A 25,137-nucleotide genomic window follows, 5' to 3' on the forward strand; every position below is an offset into this window, starting at 1 on the left:
AACACTGATTTAAAGAATAATCTTAGATGCTTGTTTTCTGTGTGAATTTGGACATGTTAGTTTTCCTTTCTCTGACTCAGTACCTTTACCTGTGGAGTATTAATGGTGACCATTTTACTAGGCTGGTTAAGAATTTGGAACGACCCATGTAAATCCTTAGCACGGTACTTGGAGCAGAATAAGCACTGATTAAATGATGATGAGTATTATGGAAATTTAAAAGTTCACAGTTTGCAGGTAGATATGCTGTTGTAGATATATCTTCATGGAAAGATAACATTATATCTGTCTCCTATAGATAGAATTTTAATGTAGGGGGTTAAGAATGCACAAGGAAGGAGATATTCAATCTTCTAGTTATGATATTCAACTATGGGAAGCTATATTTCTTACACATACAAATAGTACTTGAGAGTCAAGGACTTTATATAACAGAACATCCATCATGCAATTTAGATCTAATTGTCAATTTAAACCAATTGTCCATCTGCAAATTCAATAATATAGCATAAACTACATATGTTGTTCAGATACATTACTAATTTTATTGTTTCAAGTTATCTTTAAAACAAAATCCTTTTCAAAATAAACAAACTGCCTGTTATAGTTTATTCAGTTTAGAATTAAAATTAAATATTTTGGCCTTTTTACTGTTGGAAGCACAGTGAGGCTTTATAAAAATATTGAAATTCAATCAAGGGTATTCACAGTGAATGGACAAATACAAATCATGAATCTTAGAATTTATTGCAATTTGTCAATTTAAGGATTCTTCTTGGCAAAATATAATCTATGTATTATGCATTGTTTGATTGAAGAAATTGTAACTGAGTGAAATCATTTAATCAAACTTACCTTGATTATCAAAGTCAGCATTCCTTCTCAGTATGCACTGGCAAGAACAGTCAGCTCTCACACCATGGACCAGACAGGGAAAGTGTCTAATTTCAGCTGATGAGACAGGGACTGATCCTTGCCACTTAATTATTTCATTACAATTTTGCTAAATTTTTTGTTAGAAGTTCTGTGGTTAATGCTCACTGTAGAATTGTCCAAATTATATGAGAAAACAATGAGAGTGTTACCCAGGGAGAAATGTGAGCATTGTTATTTACTATTCAAACCTTTCCTTTCTTTCCCAAAGCCCTGCCCAGCTGAAATGAAAGTGACTTCAGAGGACAGTAGGAAGTGTAAGGAGACCAGACACAGGGTAGAAAAGTGGACTTAAACTTCCTCACTGTATAACCTTGTGCCTCCAGGCCTTGTGCATTTCCACCTGTCTCAGGTTATGATTTTAGTCAATATACTGGTTTTCTTTTTCTTTCCTTTTTCTCCTTTGAGAGCCTGAAAGAGGGAATATTAAGGACTTCCATCTGCCTTCCACCTGGTTAGTCAAGAGAGTGGAAGTTTTGCTATAGGCAAGAGACATGAGTAGTTTGAGCTTCTGAAATCTTTTAGGTTTTGGGATTTGATGAAGGCTGTAAGGCAGGAATTTCCACAGTGTGTTTTGTGGGCTACTGGTAGACTTTCAATATTTTATATTTATATCTATAATATTATATGTATTATAAAATATAAAAAATATATTTTACATTCAATGAAATATAAAATAAAAATAGATATATAATAAATAATAATAAGATGAATAATAAACATATTTTTATAAGAGATCTATAAGCACCTTGTTGTTTTGGAGGAAAAAATGATGAAGTAATTTGTCCACAATTATTTCACAAATTTTATTATATGTAAGAGTCAGATTTTCACCAAAATACCATCATAAGCTTAAAAACAGCACTTGTTTTTATCAAGGACCACTTGGGCAGTTTCTTTTACATAACTTTCAGTTTACAGGTTGCTCCTTATCTCAACCAAAGTATTTTCCCATCTTTTAAGTACTATTGTATTTGTTTCCTAAATTGGCACTTTTGTTGTTTTTCTTATCTTATATCCTGAATTGTAATAGAGCTCTGGTACTCAAAAATAATACTTCAGAGCACAAAAATAGCAAAAGCATGATAAAAGCTAACAAATTCTATTAATCTGATAATAGAACATCATCTCTGTGTGTTCAAAACTGTAAATCTCCAAGTGGCGTGGCTTTATACAGATGTCCAAAACAGAAAGTGAATGAGAAATACAATACAGATTTCTGAAAATTAGACTTTTGTTGGTAAAGGCAACCATTGTGCCCCTAGTTACCACTGTCTTGTCTGTTAAAAATTTGGCCAAAGCCTTGAAGCCATAGATTATTTTCCTGACATTTTCAAATAAAGCATAGTAAGCTCTCCATTGTGTCAATAGATTTTCCCGAACAAGTGTAGAATAATCCTGTCCAGGATGATTTTGATATATACAGTCACTAAAAGTAGAGAAGATAACGAATCTATGAAGGCATCATTTGAAGTTGTTTTCTTTATGACAAAAATTAGTCAATTGCTTGCACAGTAGTTTATGAAATAACAACAAAGTTGTTGTCCTTGCAGAGAAACAAAATGAACTATTGTCATAATCCTTAATCAAATGACATTTTTGACCATCAAATATTAAGTGCTTTAAATGGGAAATGCAAGTACTATCTTGTGTACAGAATTGCAGATATTTAAATTTACATTTTGCTAAAACTGCAGTGTATGAATCTATTCTTGGCACATATGATTATACATTTATTATTTGAAGCCTTTATGTAGCTATACACAGTTTTATTGGAATAAAGGCTGATGGAGCAGAGATGCAAAGAAGGGTGCTGTGACATGAATAAAGGTTTGCACGTGAGTGCCTGTGTATGCACTGCTTTAACCACAGAAAACAGTTGGAAGATAACAAAATATCTCATCTTGGTTCTGTATTAAAGAAAATAGTGCAAATTGTAAGTACAGTCAAATCACAGCCATAGAGCAGTCATCGTTTTCAGTGTACTCTTTGGAGAAATTGGCAGTAAGCAAAAGACTTTGCTTTTCCAAAGCAAAACAAGCCAATAACAAGCAGGCAAGGCACTCAGATAAGCATTGTAAATAATGGATGGGATAAAATTTTCTTAAAGGCATAAATAGTGCCAGTAAAGAGTATTTATATAATTTCTAATGCATTGCTCCAATGGAATAGTTCAGTAATATAATTGATTTCTTGAAGCGTTTTAACCTATTATTTTGACAGTAAAATATGATTTCAATGTGGTAGATACGAATAACTGGGCTTAGTAGGCAGACAAATACTTGATGCAAGTGACTCAGTTGCTGAGAAAGGTATTTTTTTCCACAACATGATAGTTGTTTTCATTCAACTGTGAATTACACCTGTGTGTTGAGACAGAATGTGATGAAATCCTTTCCAGAGCTAAAAGCAGTAAATAAATGGATTAGGAATCTATTCATCCCTATTTCCCAAGTTGAGCCATTTTAACTTGCCATTTTTTGAGTATAATAGACTTATCAATTTAGTTTATGATGGATCTGTGAAAAGCGTTTTATGTAAGAGTCATTTTTTTATGATTTCATGATTGATCCTAATACAGAGAACTATCTAATATAGCCATCAAATAGTTACTCCCATTCCAGACCACACATAAATTATACTACAGTATAATGCAGCAAAAATAAAGAATTATAAAAGAAACTAACAGGGGCTTCCCTGGTGGCGCAGTGGTTGAGAGTCCGCCTGCCGATGCAGGGGACACGGGTTTGTGCCCCGGTCCGGGAAGGTCCCACATGCCGCGGAGCGGCTGGGCCCGTGAGCCACGGCCACTGAACCTGCACGTCTGGAGCCTGTGCTCCGCAATGGGAGAGGCCACAACAGTGAGAGGCCCGCGTACCGCAAAAAAAAAAAAAAAAAAAGAAAGAAACTAACAGGATCATGGTCAAGGTACTCATCATGAAATCAGGTAAAGGAAATTTATAGAAATAGAAATTGTATTTACAGTTTGCACCATTTTCTGTAAATTATATCATCTCAGGAATCTCTTCCATCCACAGAAATCTTGCACTTCTGAATTCCTATAACATTTCTCATTTATATTGTCTTCTTATTTTCTATGCCTGTCTTAGCTTTTCTTCTTTATTTGATTTATATGCATGTCATATGTGACTCTTAGTATCTATAGTAAAGGCAAACTACTAGAGCAAACTACAGCCCATGAGCCCAATCTGGCCTACGGCCTATTTTTCAAAATAATGTTTTATTGTTACAAAACCACACCAACTCTTTACATATTGTCTATGCTTGTTTCAGGCCAATAATAAAGAATTGAATAGTTGTGACAGAAACCATATAGCCCAAGAAAACAAAAATATTTCTTTTTATTCTGGCCCTTTACAGACCCTTGTACTAAAGTATAAGTTGTTCAGAGATTTAGTAAGTTTCAAATACTTGATGAATGAGTTGTCTCAGGTTTAACACCATCTGATATTTTTATAATGAATTTATTCAACCATCTATAATTACCCTGATGGACACTTTGACCAAGAACATCACTCATAGTCAAACTACATCTTCAGTCAAGTTAAAACCTAGTTGGAAAATTATGAGCAGGTGTGAATGAATCAGAGGTGTTATCCTATTTACTGCTGGTTTGATAAAGTAAGCCTGGTAAGTTCTCATGGGACTGAAACAACACATTTTGACAATTTCTAATTAGCAACCCCAAACTGATTCTCCAAAATAAGACTGCAGCTCCTCAGAAGACCCATGTTCTCTCCAGGCAGAGCTGAGTTACCATAAATCATAGGGACACGGTGCACTCACCCATAAGACCTAATATAAAGATAGTCTCCTAAAGCACATTCCAAGTTAGCCTTATCATAAATAGCACCTTGAGGCACACTGAAAATTCTATGGCCACTCAAATCTTTTTATCAGTTATAAGCGAATGATTTTTAATTGCAAAAGTTTTCTGTTAAGAGAGCAGAGTAAAACCAGCATGTTTTAGAACATTTTAAGATTGTCAGCTTTGAGGATGAGGCAGACAGAGTTCAGTATCATTACGTTTTCAGTCACATTCAGAACCTCCAATCTGTGAGATTAAAGTCAGCCTATTTTTAAATTCTTGCAGAACATCCCCATCCTAGTTTACTTGCAAGTAGGTGGATTTATGTCTTCATTTGATTATCAGAATAACGCGATTATTTCAGTCATGTGGCCATGAAACGTTTCCTTATTGCACATATCAAAAATATGTGTCTGATACCTGAAGAATTTCAGGAGCAGAGAGATCATTAGATGTTTAAGTATTTTAAAAAAATGATTACTAATATACATTTAAAATCATAGTTTTAGAGATAGGCAAGATATTAAGGAACATCAGAGATAGGCAAGATATTAAGGAACATATTAAGTACATCTGTAAAACGTACTCATTTTACAGATGGGGAAAGAGAAACGTAAAGTGATTTGTTGAAAGTCCAATAGCTAGTCGATGGGCAGACTAGGATGAGATAACTTTGCCCCATTTCCCCATCAAACAACTACACACTGCTGTCTTTATATGGTGTTAATCCCCAAGGAAGATTTCAACCATTTTACACATCTTTGAGAAAAACTGGATGAGATTTCCCTGAATCTGACTGGAAGAGAAAGGCACCATGATTCACACAAGGCAGCTAACAAAACTGAAGATTAGAAGTGAGAAGTGATTTGCCCAGAGTCAGTGTCACAGGTAAGGGCTTGAGCATCTTCTCCACTCATCACTGGAGTCACTCACCAGACTCCCACTGTGATTGCTAGTTCTTGTGTGAAAGTTTTTGTCAACAGTTTTATTTTCGCAGACAATCGGATGTATTTTGTAACTAGATGGGCACAGGGTAGGATTAATTGCAGTATGCACTTAATGGATTCATTGAATCCATGCAATCATGGATTCACTGTTAATAAAAAAAAGTTCAGCTATCCAGAGGTGATCTGATGTAAGATCTCCCAATAGTGGTGTACCATCATAGATGGTAAAAAATGAAATCAGGAAATACTGAAGTGAGATCCACACAGAAAAGATAACAAGAGGAAAATACACCCTCTTCTGAAAAGATTGAAAGAAAAAAAAAAAAAAAACTGGGTCATTAGAGTTGTTAATATACCCTGAAGAACAATAAACAACTTTTCCTGTCATCCTTGACATTCTGACATATTCCAGTCGCTAAATTTCTGGGACCAAGGTGACTATGGTGTTGTGAATAAAATAGCCCCATGGTTCCTAGTTCCCCTATAACTCCTTGCAGTAACCCATATATATATATGGGTCATATATATATATATATATATATATATATATATATATATATATATGTATATATATCAGGCAATGGGACAAAAAACTGGGAAGTGTAGAAACCAAAGTCCAATTACTACACTTCAGAAGAACACTGATAAAACTGGAAGGGAACATAGATGCCACCAATGATAATCTGCTTATCTTCAAAAGTCAGAAGAAAAGGGAATACTAGAATCTACATTATCAATAATCTTTCCTTTACTAACCTAAATTTCTAGACTTATCTCAAGTTATAATTCCATGTTTCATTATTCATTTCAAAACAATTACTTGATAATGCATCCATAAATAATAGCTCATGACACACACACAGCTCCTTCTGCTCTAGCTCTTTCCAATTCTTCTCTCTTCTCATTATCTCTGACAAAACTCCACCCATCTTTTAAGGTCTGTCCAGAATGCCTTATTCACCAGCAAATTTTCCGTGATACATGGTTAAACCTCTCTTCCCCCGACAGTGTCTTTCGGTAATCATATATTGTCTTGTATCAGTAACTTCTACACTTATCTTCTTCTCTCAAGTGATTATCTGCTTTTTAGGGAAGCGACCCTAATTCTACTTGTCTCTGTAATTCACAGGGACTAAAACAAAAGCCCCTATATTGCTTGTCCTTCAAAATTATGATGAGTTGAACAGAGATGACTTGACTCTCATTCTTTCTGTCCAGTTGTATTGTGTTTGCTCTTATAGTAGTCAATGGAGTAAAAATAAAATGAACTTTATCCTTCTTAGGATGTCATATTTCAAAATAGTTATTTGTCTTTAATTCTCTTCAAAATATGGTCTAAGGAAAATGAAAATATTCTCAAAGAAAACAATATATTAACTAGGAAAAAAAAGTACAATATTTCCTAACCAGATCACAATATAAAAATCTGTAACCACAATGTGTCTTGCCAATGGCACAATGAATCTCTTAATTTTATTGTGTCTCCTATTAATTCATTATCTTTTCAACCAGCATTTACCACAAGCAGATTTCAGAAATTTCCCCCTGAATAATTCTCATGCTAAAAAATGAAATATTTAATTACTCATGAAAGGTTAATTGTATAATACTGTGAAAAAAATAATAATTGCTCTGCTTTGTCTGATTTCTTTTAAAGTTAAGTTGTTTTTTTTTAAAAATAATGTATTGCAATTATCTTAGACTTCTTAGATTTTGAGAACTGCAATGGATCTTAGATAACATTTAGCTAATACTACACAGAGTTAGTAACTGAACAACAATAGTCTAAGGAAATATCTTTTTATACTTTTTTTTTTTTGCCTCTCTTGATTACAGTGCTTTCCCTTGTGCACCTGAGGCTCCTGGTTCCTCACCTCCACTTCTCTGGAATAATTTGTAGTTGTTGGCTTGCCTGTCTGTTCCCTTACACTTAACTTTCCTTGAAATCTGGTACCATGTCTCACTACATGAGTATTCAGTATGTACCAGAAACCTACTGGACACTCAATAAATATTTGGTGAAGGAATGAAATAACTTGTTTCAAATATATAAGATATGTATCGGATTAACGTCTCACTATTTCCAATGAATTGCTTAAATCCAAGTTGAAATAAATTATAAATGATATTTTCAAATATTCATTAGTCTTTCATCAAGCAGTAACTTATGTTAATCTTTTTTTGTCTTTTCTATTCTTACTCTAATCCCCTCTTTTAGTAAACCACACCCAATTCAGCAACCAAAGCAAAATGATAATAACCAAATAATTCCCAGCACTTTTTTCCCACTCTTAAAATTCCAGCAGAGTAGTTAAGACAGCATTATTTGACTTCTAAGTAATGAAACACAAGATTATTTCTAGAAATAATGTTATTCTAACCAAATTCAAAATGAAAACATATTTGATGCTTCCATAAATTTCATGGATTTTTTAATATAGTAGAATGTGTTCTCTAAGTAGTTACTGGATGTAAATCATGTATGAAATTAAACACATTTTAAATATTTCCCTTACATTATACTAGTAGCTTACAAATAAGCAATTATTTCTAAATATTTCTGTTTTGTGCTTTCATGTTTGCTGAAATGTGGTTTATCAGTTTTAGGAAATGACTGGAAGTTAAGAAAACAGTTCAGTTGTTTTTGTTTTTGTTTTTTTTGACTAAACGAGAAAACTCCTTGGAAAACTCCAAGGAGAGCTGGCCTTTGGATTTGTGCAGAATGGGCACAATGTCTGTCCACAACCTTGGCTTCCCCACTTTCTTTTATCATAGACTGAGCATCTATTGAGGAATGTTACTGAATACTCTCTGCAGCTGAGGTCTACATACTCCATGTGTAAACCTTCCTAGGATGCTTATTAGAGATAGAATTGGGAGATGGGATTGCCTGACAAGTGAACGCACAGCTATGACGAAGGAGGAAAAATATCACTAAGTACAAAAAATATAGAAATATAGAAAGTAGAAAAATATCCTACTAAGTACAAAAAATGAGTAGATCATCAGATTCTTTCTACCTTCCTTTGGTTTGAGGGTTATAAATTTCATCTCTTCTATATTTCATCGAAGGAGGAAGTAATCTCCATTAAGGCAGGGATTTTTTTTGTGTGTCCTATTACTACTCTATACCCAGGATCTGAAACTGCTAGGTGGCGTTTCAGGGGGCTCCAAAGACCTCTGGTTCTTTATGTCTCAATGCAGAAAGAATTCAGCGAGAGGCAAAGTGATAGATAAGAAGTGATTTATTAGAACAGGATTCTTCCAAGGCTTGCAAGCAGGCAGGCAAGAGGGTGCCACACCCCCAGAACTTAGTGAGCTACACTTTTATAATCAGAGGAAAAGACCACCTTCTTCCTCATTCTTGAGTAGATGTCATACTTCCATCATCAGCTCCTCCTCCACGTCAGGCGGGGGAGTTGTCCCTACATGGTCAAGCCAGGACTGTCATGGCGCAATGGAAATGAACAAAAAGGTGGTAACATATGCTAAAAATGACAAATCACTTCAGGTTGCAATATAGTGTCACCCTTTCCTTATATTTTTGTTTTTGATGTGCCCAGAGGAGCATATCCTAGGAATCATTAACTTACTGGGCTCACTGGGCAGGATGTGGGGCTCATGCCACCATTGTTTCATTGTATTGGGGCATTTCTCATGCTTCTGTTGCACGGTTTTGTTGCTAACCAAGCCAGCTTGTTTTGTGGTTAAGCAAACCTGCTTTCTTCACTGATCGTTAACTTACAGGAGTCTCCCATATTTTGTCTTTACTTATAGTCACCTAGTGGGATTAACTATATGGTCACCTACTTTTTCCCTATCAGATCTAGGAAATGCCTATTAATGTAGGTGAAATAATATGAATTTAATGAAAAAAAAGTGATTTTATTATCTTCTTTGAATTAAAAAGATCACACCTTGTATCATTTCTTCTACAGTTCATATTCGTGACTCTATCTTGATTAAACTCTTAAATGAAGGCAATTTAGAAAGACATTTTATTCTTTTTTTTTTTTACATCTTTATTGCAGTATAATTGCTTTACGATGGTGTGTTAGTCTCTGCTTTATAAAAAAGTGAATCAGTTATACATATGTTCCCATATCTCTTCCCTCTTGCGTCTCCCTCCCTCTCACCCTCCCTATCCCACCACTCCAGGCGGTCACAAAGCACCGAGCTGATCTCCCTGTGCTATGCGGCTGCTTCCCACTAGCTATCTGCCTTACGTTTGGTAGTGTATATATGTCCATGCCTCTCTCTCGCTTTGTCACAGCTTACCCTTCCCCCTCCCCATAGCCTCAAGTCCATTCTCTAGTAGGTCTGTGTCTTTATTCCTGTCTTACCCCTAGGTTCTTCATGACATTTTTTTTCTTAAATTCCATATATATGTGTTAGCATACGGTATTTGTCTTTCTCTTTCTGACTTACTTCACTCTGTATGACAGACTCTAGGTCTATCCAACTCATTACAAATAGCTCAATTTCGTTTCTTTTTATGGCTGAGTAATATTCCATTGTATATATGTGCCACATCTTCTTTATCCATTCATCCGATGATGGACACTTAGGTTGTTTCCATCTCCGGGCTATTGTAAATAGAGCTGCAATGAACATTTTGGTACATGACTCTTTTTGAATTATGGCTTTCTCAGGGTATATGCCCAGTAGTGGTATTGCTGGGTCATATGGTAGTTCTATTTGTAGTTTCTTAAGGAACCTCCATACTGTTCTCCACAGTGGCTGTATCAATTTACATTCCCACCAGCAGTGCAAGAGGGTTCCCTTTTCTCCACACCCTCTCCAGCATTTATTGTATCTAGATTTTTTGATGATGGCCATTCTGACTGGTGTGAGATGATATCTCATTGTAGTTTTGATTTGCATTTCTCTGATGATTAATGATGTTGAGCATTCTTTCATGTGTTTGTTGGCAATCTGTATATCTTCTTTGGAGAAATGTCTGTTTAGGTTTTCTGCCCATTTTTGGAATGGGTTGTTTGTTTTTTTGTTACTAAGCTGCATGAGCTGCTTATAAATTTTGGAGATTAATCCTTTGTCAGTTGCTTCATTTGCAAATATTTTCTCCCATTCTGAAGGTTGTCTTTTGGTCTTGTTTATGGTTTCCGTTGCTGTGCAAAAGCTTTTAAGTTTCATTAGGTCCTCATTTGTTTATTTTTGGTTTTATTTCCATTTCTCTAGGAGGTGGGTCAAAAAGGATCTTGCTGTGATTTATGTCATAGAGTGTTCTGCCTATGTTTTCCTCTAAGAGTTTGATAGTTTCTGGCCTTACATTTAGGTCTTTAATCCATTTTGAGCTTATTTTTGTGTATGGTGTTAGGGAGTGATCTAAGCTCATACTTTTACATGCAGCTGTCCAGTTTTCCCAGCACCACTTATTGAAGAGGCTGTCCTTTCTCCACTATACATTCCTGCCTCCTTTATCAAAATTAAGGTGACCATATGTGCGTGGGTTTATCTCTGGGCTTTCTATCCTGTTCCATTGATCTATATTTCTGTTTTTGTGCCAGTACCATAATGTCTTGATTACTGTAGCTTTGTAGTATAGTCTGAAGTCAGGGAGCCTGGTTCCTCCAGCTCCGTTTTTCGTTCTCAAGATTGCTTTGGCTATTCGGGGTCTTTTGTGTTTTCATATAAATTGTGAACGTTTTTGTTCCAGTTTTGTGAAAAATGCCAGTGGTAGTTTGATAGGGATTGCATTGAATCTGTAGATTGCTTTGGGTAGTAGAGTCATTTTCACAATGTTGAATCTTCCAATCCAAGAACATGGTATATCTCTCCATCAATTTGTATCATTTTTAATTTCTTTCATCAGTGTCTTATAATTTTCTGCATACAGGTCTTTTGTCTCCTTAGGTAGGTTTATTCCTAGATATTTTATTCTAGGGAGTGTTTTCTTGATTTCACTTTCAGATTTTTCATCCTTAGTATATAGGAATGCAAGAGATTTCTGTGCATTAATTTTGTATCCTGCTACTTTACCAGATTCATTGATTAGCTCTAGTAGTTTTCTGGTAGCATCTTTAGGATTCTCTATGTATAGTATCATGTCATCTGCAAACAGTGACAGCTTTACTTCTTCTTTTCCAATTTGGATTTATTTATGACCTGTTCTTCTCTGATTGCTGTGGCTAAAACTTCCAAAACTATGTTGAATAAGAGTGGTGAGAGTGGGCAACCCTGTCTTGTTCCTGATCTTAGTGGAAACGCTTTCAATTTTTCACCATTGAGGACAATGTTGGCTGTGGATTTGTCATATATAGCCTTTATTATGTTGAGGAAAGTTCCCTCTATGCCTACTTTCTGCAGGGTTTTTATCATAAATGGGTGTTGAATTTGGTCGAAAGCTTTCTCTGCATCTATTGAGATGATCATATGGTTTTTCTCCTTCAATTTGTTAATATGATGTATCATGTTGATTGATTTGCTTATATTGAAGAATCCTTGCATTCCTAGAATAAACCCCACTTGATCATGGTGTATGAACCGTTTAATGTGCTGTTGGATTCTGTTTGCTAGTATTTTGTTGAGGATTTTTGCATCTATGTTCATCAGTGATATTGGCCTGTAGTTTTCTTTCTTTGTCACATCCTTGTCTGGTTTTGGTATCAGGGTGACGGTGGCCTCGTAGAAGGAGTTTGGGAGTGTTCCTCCCTCTGCTATATTTTGGAAGAGTTTGAGAAGGATAGGTGTTAGCTCTTCTCTAAATGTTTGATAGAATTCGCCTGTGAAGCCATCTGGTCCTGGGCTTTTGTTTGTTGGAAGGTTTTTAATCACATTTTCAATTTCAGTGCTTGTGATTGGTCTGTTCATATTTTCTATTCCTGATTTAGTCTTGGCAGGTTGTGCATTTCTAAGAATTTGTCCATTTCTTCCAGGTTGTCCATTTTATTGGCAAATAGTTGCTTGTAGTAATCTCTCACAATCTTTTGTATTTCTGCAGTGTTAGTTGTTACTTCTCCTTTTTCATTTCTAATTCTATTGATTTGAATCTTCTCCCTTTTTTTGTTGATGAGTCTGGCTAATGGTTTATCAATTTTGTTTATCTTCTCAAAGAACCAGCTTTTAGTTTTATGGATCTTTGCTGTCATTTCCTTCATTTCTTTTTCATTTATTTCTGATCTGATTTTTATGATCTTTCCTTCTGCTAGCTTTGGGGTTTTTTTGTTCTTCTTTCTCTAATTGCTTTAGGTGCAAGGTTAGGTTGTTTATTCGAGATGTTTCCTGTTTCATAAGGTAGGAATGTATTGCTGTAAACTTGTCTCTTAGAACTTATTTTGCTGCATCCCATAGATTTTGGGTCGTCGTGTCTCCATTGTTATTTGTTTGTAGGTATTTTTTTATTTCCTCTTTGATTTCTTCAGTGATCACTTCGTTATTAAGTAGTTATTGTTTAGCCTCCATGTGTTTGTATTTTTTACAGATCTTTTCCTGTAATTGATATCTAGTCTCATAGCGTTGTGGTCGTAAAAGATACTTGATACAATTTCAATTTTCTTAAATTTACCAAGGCTTGATTTATGACCCAAGATATGATCTATCCTGGAGAATGTTCCATGAGCACTTGAGAAAAATGTGTATTCTGTTGCTTTTGGATGGAATGTCCTATAAATATCAATTAAGTCCATCTTGTTTAATGTATCATTTAAAGCTTGTGTCTCCTTATTTATTTTCATTTTGGCTGACCTGTCCATTGGTGAAAGTGGGGTGTTAAAGTCCCCTACTATGAATGTGTTACTGTCGATTTCCCCTTTTATGGCTGTTAGTATTTGCCTTATGTATTGAGGTGCTCCTATGTTGGGTGCATAAATATTTACAATTGTTATAGCTTCTTCTTCAATTGATCCCTTGATCATTATGTAGTGTCCTTTTTTGTCTCTTCTAATAGTCTTTATTTTAAAGTCTATTTTGTCTGATATGAGAATTGCTACTCCAGCTTTCTTTTGGTTTCCATTTGCATGAAATATCTTCTTCCATCCCCTCACTTTCAGTCTGTATGTGTCTCTATAGGGTCTGAACTGGGTCTCTTGTAGACAGCAAATATATGGGTCTTGTTTTTGTATCCATTCAGCCCATCTGTGTCTTTTGGTGGGAGCATTTAGTCCATTTACATTTAAGGTAATTATCGATATGTATGTTCCTATTTCCATTTTCTTAATTGTTTTGGGTTCGTTATTGTAGGTCTTTTCCTTCTCTTGTGTTTCTTGCCTAGAGAAGTTCCTTTAGCAGTTGTTGTAAAGCTGGTTTGGTGGTGCTGAACTCTCTCAGCTTTTGCTTGTCTGTAAAGGTTTTAATTTCTCCATCAAATCTGAATGAGATCCTTGCTGGGTAGAGTAGTCTTGGCTGCAGGTTTTTCTCCTTCATCACTTTCAGTATGTCCTGCCACTCCCTTCTGGCTTGTAGGGTTTCTGCTGAGAGATCAGCTGTTAACCTTATGGGGATTCCCTTGTGTGTTATTTGTTATTTTTCCCTTGCTGCTTTTAATATGTTTTCTTTGTATTTAATTTTGACAGTTTGATTAATATATGTCTTGGCATATTTCTCCTTGGATTTATCCTGTATGGGACTCTCTGTGCTTCCTGGACTTGATTAACTATTTCCTTTCCCATATTAGGGAAGTTTTCAACTATAATCTCTTCAAATATTTTCTCAGTCCCTTTCTTTTTCTCTTCTTCTTCTGGAACCCCTATAATTCGAATGTTGGTGCGTTTGATGTTGTCCCAGAGGTCTCTGAGACTGTCCTCAGTTCTTTTCATTCTTTTTTTCCTTATTCTGCTCTGCAGTAGTTATTTCCACTATTTTATCTTCCAGGTCACTTATCTGTTCTTCTGCCTCAGTTATTCTGCTATTGATGCCATCTAGAGTATTTTTAATTTCATTTATTGTGGTGTTCATCGTCATTTGTTTCATCTTTAGTTCTTCTAGACCCTTGTTAAATGTTTCTTGCATTTTTTCTATTGTATTTCCAAGATTTTGGATCATCTTTACTATCATTATTCTGAATTCTTTTTCAGGTAGACTGCCTATTTCCTCTACATTTGTTAGGTCTGGTGGGTTTTTATCTTGCTCCTTCATCTGCTGTGTGTTTTTCTGTCTTCTCATTTTTCTTATCTTACTGTGTTTCAGGTTTCCTTTTTGCAGGCTGCAGGTTCGTAGTTCCTGTTGTTTTTGGTGTCTGTCCCCAGTGGCTAAGGTTGGTTCAGTGGGTTGTGTAGGCTTCCTGGTGGAGGGGACTAGGGCCTGTGTTGTGGTGGATGAGGCTGGATCTTGTCTTTCTGGTGGGCAGGTCCAGGTCTGGTGGTGTGTTTTGGGGTGTCTGTGGACTTATTATGATTGTAGGCAGCCTCTCTGCTAATGGGTGGGGTTGTGTTCCTGTCTTGCTAGTTGTTTGGCATAGGATGTCCAGCACTGTAGCTTGCTGGTCGTGTGAAGCTGGGTGCTGGTGTTGAGATGGAGATCTCTGGGAGATTTTCGCCGTTTGTTATTATGTGGAGCTGGGAGGTCTCTTGTTGACCAGTTTCCTGAAGTTGGCTCTCCCTCCTCAGAGGCACAGCACTGACTCCTGGCTGCTACACCAAGAGCCTTTCATCCACACGTCTCAGAGTAAAAGGGAGAAAAAGAAGAAAGAAAAAATTAGTAGAAGCAGAAAGAGAGAAGGAAAGAAAGGAGGGAGGGAGGGTGGAAGGAAGGAAGGAGGGAAAGAAGGAAAAAAAGAAAGGAGATATAGTAAAATAAAATAAAGTAAGATAAAATATAAAGTTATTAAAATAAAAAATAATTTTTAAGAGAAAAAAATTTTTTTTAAAACAACAACAAAAAAACGGACGGATAGAGATATCCCTTTCTCTTCTTTGTTCTCATAGCTCCCAGGGGCTCAGCTTTGGATTTGGCCCCGCCTCTGCGTGTAGGGTGCCGGAGGGCATCTGTTCTTCGCTCAGCCAGGACGGGGTTAAAGGAGCCGCTGATTCGGCGGCTCTGGCTCACTCAGGCCTGGGGGGAGGGAGGGGCACGGAGTGCGGTGTTGGCTCACTCAGGCCCCGGGGCGGGGGGGGAGGGAGGGGCACGGAGTGCGGTGCGTGCCTGCTGCGTCAGAGGCCTGCGTGACGTTGCACGAGCCTGAGGCGTGCCGTGCGTTCTCCCGGGGAAGTTGTCTCTGGATCCCGGGACCCTGGCAGTGGCGTGTGGATAGTGACCTGTGCTCGCACACAGGCTTCTTGGTGGCGGCAGCAGCAGCCCTAGCGTCTCCTGCCCGTCTCTGGGGTCCGCGCTGTTAGCCTCGGCTCGCGCCGGTCTCTGGAGCTCCTTTAAGCAGCGCTCTTAAGAAGCCCTCCCCTCGCGCACCAGGAAACAAAGAGGTAAGAAAAAGTCCCTTGCCTCTTCGGCAGGCCCAGACTTTTCCCCGGACTCCCTCCCGGCTAGCCGTGGTGCACTAACCCCTGCAGGCTGTGTTCACGCCGCCAACCCCAGTCCTCTCCCTGCCTCCAACCGAAGCCCGAGCCTCAACTTCTAGCCCCGCCCGCCCTGGCGGGGGAGCAGACAAGCCTCTCGGGCTGGTGAGTGCCGGTCGGCCCTGATCCTCTGTGCGGGAATCTCCCCGCTTTGCCCTCTGCACCCCTGTTGCTGCGCTCTCCTCAGTGGCTCCAAAGCTTCCCCCTCCGCCTCCCGCAGTCCCGCCCGCGAAGGGGCTTCCTAGTGTGTGGAAAGCTTTCCTCCTTCACAGCTCCCTCTCAGTGGTGCAGGTCCCGTCCCTATCCTTTTGTCTCTGTTGTTTCTTTTTTCTTTTGCCCTACCTAGGTACGTGGGGGGTTTCTTGCCTTTTGGGAAGTCTGAGGTCTTCTGTCAGCATTCAGTAGGTGTTCTGTAGGAGTTGTTCCACGTGTAGATGTATTTCTGGTGTATCTGTGGAGAGGAAGGTGATCCCTGCATCTCACTCCTCCGCCATCTTCCCGGAAGCCAGACATTTTATTCTTGAGATCATTTATTTTCATGACTTAATCTCTTCTGCAAATCGGTTCCACCTCTCTGCCTTCTCTGCATCTCTCTCCTATGAGCATCAGGTGGGATCTACTTTTCCTTCTGAATCTAATTTTAGATTCCTTAATTTCAACAAGGCGCAGTTGGAATCCAGTCATTTTGTCCCCCAAGTTGATCTTCCTCTGGGTTCCCAGTTTGACCAATGGCTTACCAGATACCTATGCTAGTACATTTAAAAATACTTTTAGCACTTCCTTTTTGTCTTGTTCTACATTCAGTAATTCATCACATCCTACTCTATTGAGTTTAATATGTCTCTTCTCTGCCCCGTTATATTCACCACAGCTGCCCCAGGCCCTAATCATCTTTATTCAGCTCTATTGCAATTGTCTCTGCAGTTAGTTACTGACATGCCCACTCTCCTTTTCTTCCTAAAAATATATATAAGGTAGATAACAACACTCATTTTGTTAAGACTCTTCAACATCTACTTATTGCCTGTAGAATAAAATCTAAACTATTTTGACTGGTCTTAAATGCCCTCTAACATTTAGCTAATTTTCCAGCCTCGTCTCATTTTATACATACTAAAAAGCCAGAGGATTTTCCTTTAGTCTTCTCAATGGCTATATGTTTCAATACTTCCAGATTCCACTAATGGTTCAAGTCAAATGCTATTCTTGGATCAAGTCAACTTTAACTCCCTCTACATCATTTTGCTAATCCTCCATGATAGCACAAATTTCTTTCTACCTGACACAGTTATTTATTTATATATGACTATCTCTGTATTGCCTGGGAATCATCTGCAAAAGACAAGAATTATGTCTGATTTAGCCTTGCACCTTTTACAAAGAATATAGTGTTTTACATATAGTGTTCTTTGAAGAATTTATTTGGGTGTGACATTTCTTCCCCATGGGGACTAGCATTGTACATTTTCAATCCACTGATTAGCTAATTGAAGCTCTGCAAATGCTGTGCATGGCCCAATTTGCCTTGTATAGCTGAACTCTGTCTTAGATATCAGTGCAAGTCTGCTGCTTTCTGCATTAGATAATCTGTTACAACAAATAGCATAATAACAATTAAGCCCACTATAATTTCCTCATCAAGAAACAGTATCTAGAAACAAATTTTATTTGTTAATTAAAGTAAGCATTCTGAGGTGTAACCACAATCTTAGCATGGAATGACAGCTTCTAAATAATTGCAAGGGTCCTATGGGAATTTCTGTTATTACAAATGTTTTAAGCATATGAACCTAATTACCCACTGGGGGTTACTGATGCCTAAATAGTGCCTCAACCAGTCCGTGCTACAAGAGCATTTTATGTTTAATTTTATTTTTAGATTTTGTTGTATTTCAATTTATAATGTATTTGTGTAATTATACGACAGTTCCAATGCAAAACTAAGCCAGGGAAAGCAAGTTGTGGCACTCAGAATCTTGATATTTTTAGAGTGCTGAATGAATCAAATATGTAAAGAAAAAAAACTATTTAATTTGTGAAATTCAAATAAGACATATTATTCTGAGGCTTAAAGTGTATCAAAGCAGAGGCTTCATTTAAGGGTCATCTGTGGAGGTTTCAAACAATTTAATTGGATATAATTCAACTACAGTAACACAAAAAGAAAAACAAAATAAGTCTCTAACCTGAGGTGACTGAATGGAGAAGAGTTTCTGAGGGAGACCCTCAGAAAGTGAACCAAGGAAGAAACCATCTGATAATTGAACACCTTCTCCAGGAATCTAAAAAAAAAAAAAAAAAAAAAAAAATTATAGGAGTATAGAATAAACCTTGAGTTCATATTAAAGATCCCAATATTGAAAGTTCAGTAAATGTTCCCCTACCTACTGGAGTCCATCAACCCCATAGAAGATACCCAGTGAATAACATATATTTATCAAAAGCCCTGACAGAATGTTTTTTTTTTTTTTTTTTTTTTTTTTTTTTATATGGAACGCTTCACGAATTTGCGTGTCATCCTTGCGCAGGGGCCATGCTAATCTTCTTTGTATCGTTCCAATTTTAGTATATGTGCTGCCGAAGCGAGCACCTGACAGAATGTTTTGATGGTTGGGAGATCAGCAGAAACATTTTGACACAAAAATTCTCTTTGTAGAAATTTCGCCCTGCCCCAGACAGATTTGTTGCCCATCCTCCCCTGGTACCTGATACTTAGTGCTATGGTAAAGTTTCTCCCATTATCATATAAATACTTTTTACCTGTATGATTTCACCACTAAACTTCAAACTGTTTGGTTCAACTGGTGTTTGACATGAGATAACTGGATGAATAGAGAGAGGATTAATTAATTACTTCATGGCGTAGAAGGGAAATAGTTTGCAATATACCCTCCATTTTCATTCTGTCCTGTGTACGTTCCTTGTGTGTGTGTGTGTGTGTGTGTGTGTGTGTGTATGTGTGTATGTGTGTTTATGAAAATGAGTCAAATAAGCCAGCATTTGGTAAATAGCAATTATACAATAATCACCAGAGATACAAATATGGCTAAAAGATGAAGTTTATGTTGTAGAGAAAATAGGGTGTTTTATGGAATTGAAAGCAAACTTTCGTACTCTACTAAAATCTAGAAGATTGTTTTTATATGAGATTAATAAATCCTCATTTACCTTCATTATTACAAAATTTACCTTGGAGAAAACCTACCCTAACATTGAAATCTGGCTTTAGGTACAGAAAAGTATTAAGTTAAGACACCTACCAGGTCTTTACAAAGTAAAACATTAATGGATTTGTGATGAACATTGATCTTGTGTTGAGAACAAAGAAGAATAAGTATTCTGCCACTGGTTATATTGAAGCAATATTCCAAATTTCTGTAGTGTGATAAAGGGAAGATACTGTATTTAGGAAAATACTTTCTTCTTTTTACTCTCTGTGAATGATAAAGTGGTCAGTCTTTGAGATGTGTGTGTGTATGTGTGTGTCCATGTACTTGTTTGAAACAACACTGATGTTCCCAATTGGGTGACCAAGAAGAATATGTAACACCCCTCGCAGTGAGGAAATACCTAAATTGACAATTCCTATATTGGACTATTCTTCCCGCTTTCTCAGATAATAATCTAGACTGAACAGTTCAGGTTTGCAAAATATGACACTGAAGATTATTGCTTTTCAAGTGCCTTAACAAAAGGAAATGGCTGGATCATTTGCATAACCAGCACTTAATGTGGGAGGTGGGATTTTCTAAAAGATGCTGATACTTGTCTGGTAGAGCAGGGTCCCCAACGCCTGGGCTGAGAACTGGTACTAGTTGGCGGCCTGTTAGGAACCTGGCCGCACAGCAGGAGGTGAGTGGCCGGAGAGCGAGCGAAGGTTCATCTGCCGCTCCCCGTCGCTCGCATTACTGCCTGAACCTCCCCCCCACATCGCTCGCCTTAACCGACTGAACCCTGAACCATCCCCCCCCCCACACACACACACACCGTCCGTGGAAAAACTGTCTTCCACAAAACTGGTCCCTGGTGCCAAAAAGGTTGGGGACCGCTGTGGTAGAGGTTTGAAAGAGGCACTCGCTCATAGGAATAAAAACTCTGAGGGCACTAAGTATGTCCTGCGGTGTGCGTAAACAAATTCCCTGCACAAAGTCCATTTGTGTCTGTATGCTTTTATCTAGTCTGTGGAAACTGTCCTGTGAATCATACAGTTCTTTATTTTGTCCATGTTGCATGGGTTCCCTTAACGTACTCCCGACTCTTGATACTAGTGTGTAAGGATCAAGAGCCAGTACAGGGACTGAAGCCCAGTAGTTGCAATAAGTGTAATCATCAAAGTGAAAAGTGGCCCAGAGCTGAACTGTGAGCAGTGGGGAAGCACAGAAACTGGGTAATGGCTCAGTAAAGGATGTGAGAAATTGTTCTTCTTTCCTAGATGCTCGGGTAAAAGACTATCCTGGCCAGACGGAAGGTAGTGGGGGTGGGAAAGGAAGCATGCTGGCGCTTGAGTTGCATACACATATAACTGAAAACTCTACAAGGCAGTAATCCTAGATGCCAAAGATGACCAGACCAGAAGTGGTCTGGTTGGGGAAAATTTCATGGTGGCTGTGTGATTATATGTGTACACAATGATTTTTTAAATATCTTTATTGAATTATAACGGCTTTACAATGGTGTGTTAGTTTCTGCTGTATAACAAAGTGAATCAGCTATACATATACGTATATCCCCACATGCCCTCCCTCTTGCGCCTCCCTCCCACCCTCCTGTGTAAACAAATTTAACTACAAGAACTACAATGAGATGATCACCTTTTGTACAAGCCTTCTTATTAATCTAGGCCTCCTGTGTTTTCCTGTAGAGCCAGCAAGAATTTATGGATACGTCTCTTATATTGACTCCATGTGAGAGCAGAACACCAAAATAAATGAGACAAAATTAGGTAATATTTCTAGCTGTTTTATCTATTATACACTATATACTCAGATGTTAGTTCTATCAGGGGAATATACTACAAATAAAAATAATAATAAGAGTACACATTTTTCCTATTCAGTAGCCATTGCCAGTTCCTTATCAAATAGTAAATCAAAACAGAAATGGAATCTACCCTGGGTACAAGATTTTATAATACTTCTCACTTTTCCCTTTTAAAAATTTAGACCAGAATTGTCATAATGTACATTATTTTTCAAATGATACAATCTATTCATGATTCTACTACCCACTTTTGAAATCTATCTCTATAAACTTTATATTGGAATATAAATTGGCCTTTCAAGTGATACTATTTGCTTTTCAGCATTTTTGCCTGAAGGCTTCTCTAAATCTAAAGTCTCTATAAAGATTTAAGAGGGTTGCATTTGAAAATTCCATCTGCTTTAATATGATATTTAGCTTTTCTTCCTTAATGAAAACATTTTCCACTTCTATGCAAGTCTGCAGTTTTTAAATTATCATAATTGTACACGTTAAGGTGCATTGTGATGAAAAGCCATTTTATTAAACAATATTTTTTCCCTCAGTGCTAAGAAAGATGTATATATTTCAAATCTGAAAGTTTATAATATTCCTGCTTATAAGAGAATCGAAGCCAGCAAAGATTAAAAGGAGGCAATCTAATTTAATGGTTTGCAATTAGAGTTGATGAAGAAATGTGTTAATCAGGAAAAAGTAACTCGGATAACTTCCTTTGGAAAAAAATGAAATCAAAGAAAGTAAAATGAGAATTCTTGCCTTCAACTTTTTTTTTTCCCATACTGACAAAGTGGCCGTAAGCTAGACATAGATTAAGGAGTCCCATTCTAAAAATGCACTTAAATCGTTTGAAAGTATGTCTTTATAAAAGGAGCAAAACTGTTTAGGCTGTTGTGAATATAAACACTAAATGTGATATCATAACTTATAAAATAGAAATAAAATGAATCCTTAAATCAAATTTATCAGTGTAAACTGAAGAGCATATTTTGTCTCAGTAAGTCTCAACAATATGTTGTCTTGGATTATAAAAGATCATAATAGGATTTTTTTTCACACTGTAAAATGATGCACTCTTCAAAATATGAATTACTATTGCAAAAGACATAATCCAACTTTCATTCATGAGCTATGACTGTCAATTTTATTATGATGACAAAATGATGATATTTTATATTTTTTAAATGAAATTATATAGAGGTTGAACATGGAAAGTTAGAGAATTTTTGACCTTGCATTGTTTTGGTAGGTTGTCTTCAAGTGATAAATGAAACTCATTCACAAACAATGTAATAAGGCATCTGGAAAACATAGTAGCTCAAGTTCTCCAAAAGGTAAGAAATGCTTTTCTCATTGAATCGAAAATTGTATGAAATGGAGATAGAAATGATTTAGGGCTAACAAGGAATGTAACAAGCCACTGAGCAGGACCAATGTAGAATATTTTATAGGTTGTCAAAATGACAATGGACACATGATAAAGGGAATAATAAAGAATTTCAGGTATCTAAGAAAATAAGTCGGGAGAAATCGTTGTATGCTTCATATTGGATTCAAGAACTGATTTTGATACAGCCTGAAAAAAATCAAGCATAGTATTGTTTTTAGTCTACTGACTTGAGTGAAATCATTAAAATAAAAATAAAGGTGACTTTCAACACTCATTCTTGCTACAAAAGTTTATTTGACCTATTATTCTAGTATCGAGTCAGAAAGGACTATTCTCAAAATTGTCTCCATCTCAAGACACTACCAATGGTCTCTTTTGAGGACATGAACCATACTTCTCAGGACACACCTGTGGTCCCAGAATGCTTACTAAGAGCTCCCCCTTCACTTTCAATCATGTTCCAATTTGGAAAATAAGGTCACTATATATTTAGGAACACTGAGGCTGGCATTTCCAAATACTAAACACACTCACCTTTTTTCTAGTTTGTCTACATTCTGTTTCTTGCTCTGTGTGTACTTAGGTCATATTGCCCACAAGAGATGCATAATAAACATTTGTTTAAAAAATGTTCATTAAGTTAAAAATGTTTAAGTTCCTTTAATGTGGAGAGACTTCAGAGCTTTTCAACAAAAATTTGTTTTGTTATACCAACTGATATATTTTTGTTGTTGTTAATGATGTTTATTTGTTTTTGGTCATCACAGATTCAGGACTAATTTCCCACCATATATTAAGAGCAAATATAAATCATAATGACAATCATATATTATTCAGCTTGCTATATAAGAAGCATCATGTATATGAATATAGGTATATATATGTAAATATGATTTATCTAAATCATGCATTGTTAATAATTTGAGTTATATGAAGCCCATTGTCTCTAGTTGTTCATATAACTCCCTCACCCCTCTATGCGTAGTCAATGAGGATATTTATATTATCTATCTGGTTCTTACAAATATTTCTTTGTGACAAATGACAAATGTTTAACATTTAAATTAGTAAAAAATTCAAATTCAGTATAATAAAAGAAACAAAAAAGTCTTTGACTACAGTCTGAATTCTGGATCAGACTTTGCTACTAATTAGCTTGTTGACCATGGGTATCTTAGTTAGTTCAGGCTGATATGACAGAATACTGTCAGCTGGGTGGCTGAAACAACAGACATTTATTTCTCATAGTTCTGGAGGCTGGAAGTCCAAGATTAAGGGGCTGGCCAGTTAGGTTCCTGGTGAGAACCCTCTTCCTGATTTGCAGAGGGCCTCCTCCCTGTGTTCTCACATGGTAGAAGGGGTTATGTATCTCTCTGGAGCCTCTTTTATATCCCATTCATGAGGGTTCCTCCCTCATGACTTAAGCACTTCCCAATAGACACCACTTAGTAATACCTTTGGGGTTTACAATTTCAACATATGAATTTGGGGGAGGACACAAACATTCAGACCATAGCAAACACTAATTCCATTCATGAGGGCTCCACCCTAATGACCTAATTACCTTTCAAAGGCCCGACCTTCAAATACCATCACTTTGGGAATTAAGGCTTTAATATATGAATTTAGGGGGGACACAAACATTTGGTCCATGGCAATGGGAATAATATTTCTTGTATGACTGTCTCAATTTCTTCTTCTGAAAAATAACATCACCTACATTTTCCAGTATATCCAGATTATTGGAAATGTGATGATAAAGCCCTACACAAATCATAGGTACCATTCTATTCTCATACAACTCTAGGAAGATTTCTATATAATAAAATGCAAGCGTAAGGAAATTTCCATCTTTCTGAACAAATAATCAGTCTGATATTTGGTGAGCAAGGCAAAGATATGTAAAAATAGAAAATGAATCCACTACTTTTTTTTTCCATCTAAGGGTACTCATTTTGTTGATTCTAGGGTTTTGTCCACCCACTCCACTTTATAGCCAGACTATGTTCACATCAAATGAATTAAAGATGAGCTGGTAGCATGTGTCCTGCATCTGCCTCATTGAGGAGGTAAAATACACTACATGAGTCTTTCCAAGGACATGTGTCAGTGCCCCTTGTAATGAGAAGCGTCATCCCTTCCACCTCTTCTACGCTTTCCCTCCAGCTGAGTGCTGATACAGCATCAGGCATCTGACCCTTGTGCCCTGCTTCCCATGTCCAGGGGCTTGAATGCAGCTCTTTAGCCAGTATATTCTCTCATTTATTCTTTGTTCCTTTCTGCCCACATAGATGTAGGTAGACAAAGCTTGTACAAGCAGCAGTTGGGATGAAAAGGGTAAAAGACACTCAAAGATTTTAAAGAACACCTCAATTGGCCTTTTCTCCCTTTTGTTACATCTTACCCAGTAGCTGAACTGACATTCACTTTCTACCTCCAAGCCTACAAAACTCCCACCACTCTCCGTGGGCCTTCTGAAAACTGAGTCCAGGATAGGGCCTCCCTCCAGCTAGACTGTTCACATCATGAGCATTGATGCAGCTCCCTGCTTTCCATCTCTATGAATAAAACTGGTCAACTCTTTTGTTAGTTAAG

The 25,137-nt window shown here is 37.0% G+C and overlaps 1 long non-coding RNA gene across 1 annotated transcript in view; it reads left to right on the forward strand.

The window, feature by feature from the left end:
* Positions 1-25,137, forward strand: part of LOC307196464 — a 167,403-nt gene that overhangs the window by 59,851 nt on the left and 82,415 nt on the right. The window contains exons 2-3 of the long non-coding RNA XR_013831141.1: positions 21,037-21,117; positions 22,402-22,486. This is a non-coding gene — a long non-coding RNA (uncharacterized lncRNA). The remainder of the gene's footprint in view (positions 1-21,036; positions 21,118-22,401; positions 22,487-25,137) is intronic.

This window comes from Stenella coeruleoalba, assembly GCF_951394435.1.
Source record: "Stenella coeruleoalba genome assembly, chromosome: 13".
In the NCBI taxonomy this organism is placed as follows: Eukaryota; Metazoa; Chordata; class Mammalia; order Artiodactyla; family Delphinidae; genus Stenella; species Stenella coeruleoalba.